Source organism: Cololabis saira, chromosome 15 (genome assembly GCF_033807715.1).
Source record: "Cololabis saira isolate AMF1-May2022 chromosome 15, fColSai1.1, whole genome shotgun sequence".
Lineage (NCBI taxonomy): Eukaryota > Metazoa > Chordata > Actinopteri > Beloniformes > Belonidae > Cololabis > Cololabis saira.
The window spans coordinates 23,061,393-23,066,112 of NC_084601.1; positions in this window are offsets into that span (position 1 = coordinate 23,061,393).

Consider the following 4,720-nt stretch of genomic DNA (forward strand, 5'->3'; position numbering starts at 1 on the left):
CTTTGGCTCGTGGTCTATTCCCAAGATGCAGGTTTTGTGGAGGGGGTCGTAAAGGTCCTTGGTGACGTCAGAGGTTAGTCTGGTTCTTTCTGCGTTCCCGGGTTCTTCAGCTCAAACGCTCAGATACATTCATGCCCCATTAAATCTGTAACTCCTACATGCCATGTTTTTGTAAAGCTACACTTTTACACGCTTGTTTCTCAGACTTATAAGGAAAACTGGCTCAGCGGTGTTGAACCACTGGCTTTGTTCGAACTCAACTTTTAGCTAGTTAGTTAATATTTATTTCGGTCAATCACAAACAAAAATCAACAAACAAGATACCACAGGTTTTTCCCTGGTCAACATTGTGATTATTTGACCGAAAAGGTCTGGGCTTAAAGCATAAAGCTTATTTTGCCCACCTTTTAACAGAATAGAATATACAAAAAGAACAAATGAAGTATCATAAGTCTACACAAAATAATAACAATGATGATGATAATAATGATAATAATAATAGCTCTGAAAACAGAAAGTGGAAAGATGCTAAGGAAACCGACAAAACCAATTTAAGTTGTCGTTTTATCTCATGCATGTGTGCATTCTTCTTTGTTTGCTTATTGTGTTTCTATATATGTGTCCATTACCTTTTGCTTTGAATAATATCTTGTATGCTTTTATTGAATTTGCTAGTTTAAGGTCGTTAGATGTGAAAGTTGAGTTTTCACAACAAATCATGGCTCCAGCTCGAGGCAAGCCAAGTTTATTTGTATAGCACAATTCAACACAAGGTAATTCAAAGTGCTTTACATCGACATTAAAAGCAGCAAGACACAATTAAACAGTAAATAACAAATAAAATGATAAGAATTAGGCAGATTTAGTAATAAACTTTAGATGGCTGTTGAAGTTCAGGTCTGAGTCAATAATTACACCAAGATTTCTGGCTTGATTTATAGCTGTCAATGACATGGAGCCAAGGTGAGCGCTGATCTTTTCCCTTTCATTTTTAGGGCCAAAAATGATCACCTTTGTCTTTTCTGCATTTAGCTGGAGAAAATTCTGGCACATCCACTCATTGATTTGGTGAATACAGTTACTCAATGAGATCAGGGGACTGTAGTCACGTGATGACACTGAAATATAGAGCTGTGTGTCATCGGCATAAGTATAGTAGGAAATGTGATGTTCCATAATCTAGGCTAGGGGTAGCATATACAGGACTGTCTCAGAAAATTTGAATATTGTGATGGAAGTTCTTTATTTTCTGTAATGCAATTTAAAAAAAACAAACAATCTGTGCAAAAGGATTCTCAACCAAGTACTGAGTGCATTAAGGGACATTTTCAAATGTTTGATTTTGTTTTGCTGTTATAACCCTTTTTTTTTTACTTTGAGGAAATATTCTAATATTTTTAAATAGGATATTTGAGTTTTCTTAAGCTGTAAGCCATAATCAGCAATATTAAAATAATAAAAGGCTTGCAATATTTCAGTTGATTTGTAATGAATACAGAATGTATGACATTTTAGTTTTTTGATTGCATTACAGAAAATAAAGAACTTTATCACAATTTTCTGAGACAGTCCTGTAGATGTTGAATAGAAGCGGTCCGAGAATGGACCCTTGAGGAACCCCACTTGTGATCTTGGTTCTCTTAGACTCATGGTTTCCAATTGACACAAAAAAGGCCCTATCTTGCAAGTAAGATTTAAACCATTGAAGCACAGTGCCGGTAAGTCCCACCCACTTTTCCAGTCTGCTGAGTAGAATGTTATGATCAACTATGTCAAATGCAGCACTTAGATCCAGTAATAGCAGAACAGAGGATTTGCATGCATCATTATTAAGATGAATATCATTCTGGACAGTCCTCCCTGATGAGCTCAAATCCTGGATTCATGTGGGTAAAATCGCTGGAAGACCTACATCCTAGTCCGAGATCAGGTCTGGAGGAGACCCCCCCCCCCCCCCCCCCTCCTCCATCCTGGTGTGGAGCACAACTGCACTTTAGAGACTAATGAGTCTGCAAGGAGCTAATAATAGTGTCGTCAGGGCGACGGCCGCTAACGAGCCCGCGCTCGTCTCCGTCTCATTAGGACCAGGTCCTGGGGTGGGGGGGGGGGATGCAGGAGGCTCCATCATGCTTCATTAGGGGCCAACTTCAGCAGGAGTCTTGTGGAGGAACCTGCCGCCGGCCAGAGGGAGCTGCTCATTTTTGTCTGACAGAAGAAGCCAGATTCTGACCTTTTTTCTTTTTTTAATGGTGTTTTTGGTTGATCCACAATCACGAGTTTGATGGACCGCGTTTAATCATTTGATCATTTATTTTCTACCTCCATTTAACAGTTGGACAGAGTGCAACAACATGTTGACGGTGGGATGTTCCTGCCGGTGGCGGATTTGGGGGCGGCCACCCGGAGCGTTGTTTTTTACGGAGGAATCCTTTTGTTTTCAGCAGCAGGGTGCCAGCAGGACTATTTTAGGGCTGCACTCACTCATGACCCCTCCTGTATTCCACGAGGGCCCTATGGTAACATCTTCACTTCCATAGGATTGTGTTCTTGGCCACCCTAACAGTTCCACAGGCCCCACCCGGGGCCTGCCGGGCTCCACCACCGGTTCCTGCTAGACCAGGGGTCGGCAACCCAAAATGTTGAAAGAGCCATATTGGACCAAAAACACAAAAAACAAATATGTCTGGAGCCGCAAAAAATTAAAAGTCTTGTATGTATAAGCCTTAGAATGAAGGCAACACATGCTGCATGTATCTCTATTAGTTATAACTGGGGGAAGATTTTCGTAATGTCGAGAAAAAAGTCGAAATGTCGAGATTAATGTTGAAGTACAATCTTGAGGAAAAAAATCGAAATTAAAAAAGTCGAAATGTTGAGAAAAAAGTCGAAACGTCGAGATTAATTTATTCTACGCATTTTTACAGCATTGGAAAACGTTCAGAATGTTTGTGTCATGTTTGTCCTCCTACAGAACCTACATTAACACAAAAAATATATTTCGCTCCCCCATCGATTTCCATTTTCAAACATTTTTGAAAAAACTCCAGGGAGCCACTAGGGCAGCGCTAAAGAGCTGCATGCGGCTCCAGAGCTACGGGTTTCCAACCCCCGTGCTATACGGAGGACAAAATGTTCAGAATTTACAATGGGAAGAGTCCAATGCAGTAATAACTGCTGCAGTTCCTCTGGTGACCTTTAGGGGCCGATCCAACAGTGAGTCTTCAATCATGCTAACCAACCGTCTAACTTCTGGGTCTGGGCTCAGGTGGAACAAAGATTTGTTGCAGTTCTTGGAATGGCCCCTGGTTCTGGATCCAACTCCTCAGCAGGGTTATTATCGTTCACGAAAACGAACGGAATAACGAAAACTAAAATTGAAAAAACAATTTAGTTAACTGAACTAAATAAAAACGAAAATTAAAAGACAAAAACGATAACTAACTGAAACGATATTGCGTGTTTAGAAAACTAAAACGAACTGAAATTAGATATAATTTCCTCCGTTTTTGTCCCTGTCAATATAAGCCTCTTGGTATGATCAATTTATTCCGTTCTGGCCATTTATCTCCAACTGGCACTACGGCACCTTAACGCCTCACGGTCCGTGACGTCAAAACTAAAACTAAAACTAAAACTAATAAAAACGAAACTAAAACTAAGCATTTTTGAAAATATAAAAACGAATAAAAACTAGCAAACCCACACTAACTAACTAACTAAACTAAACTAACTAAAAAACTAACTGAATTGAAGGAGAAAAAGTCAAAACGAAATAAAACTAAACTAAAATGAAAAATTCAAAACTATTATAACCCTGCTCCTCAGTAGAGGAACTGCAGGTCTGGATCCAGACCCTGGTGGTCAGTGGAGGAACTGCAGGTCTGGATCCAGGCCCTGGTGGTCAGTAGAGGAACTGCATGTTTCTTTTCTTCCTGTTTTGCCTCAGACTGGTTAGACTGGGTCAACCCTGGTCAACCCTGAAAACCAGCAGCGACACCAGGTTTGGCCCAGAACTGCATCTGTCCTTATCGGTGTATTACAGAAGTTTTGAAGTCCTGAAGGTCGTAGATAAGTCGTGAAAGAAGCCTGAGCAGAGCCTGAACTCCCCAACTGAGCTCCTCGTGCCTCTGCTGCTGCAGGAGGAGGAGGGCTACACGTCCTGGCGTGAGGGCCAGCTGATAAACATCTGGGGGACACAGGCCCGGTTTATCCAGACTGCGAGGAGGAGCGAGGGCAAACATGCAGCAGCCGGGAGCTGGAGGTCAGAGCAGATCTTCTCTGGGATCTTCTCTGGGATCTGACAGCCGGGCCTCCGGGGGCCTCTGTCACGGCCCGGCCGGCGCTGCAGCAGACGGGCGGCCCGGGGAAGTGGGTCACTGCTGCAACAAGGCCTGATTATGCGCTAGGTAAGTCGTGTTCCTGGTTGTGTCGGCGGCGCCGTCACCCCTCCGGAGGCTGCGGGGTCGGTGCATCACGTCCTCCGCAGCCCTCTGCTCAACTCCTCCTCTGAGATGGAAGCAGAGATGATGGTGTGTGTGACGGGGCCTCGGGTGGACGCTCGTGTTTGATGTATTTTTTATGTCCCAGGGTTACTGGTGAGCGATGGAGGGGGGAGTAGAGAGGGAGGGAGGGGTGCCTGGAGCTGGTGCACTTCAATGGAAATGTTGTTGAAGGAGAAATAGGGGTAGAGGGTAGACGTGTGTGTGTGTGTGTGTGTGTG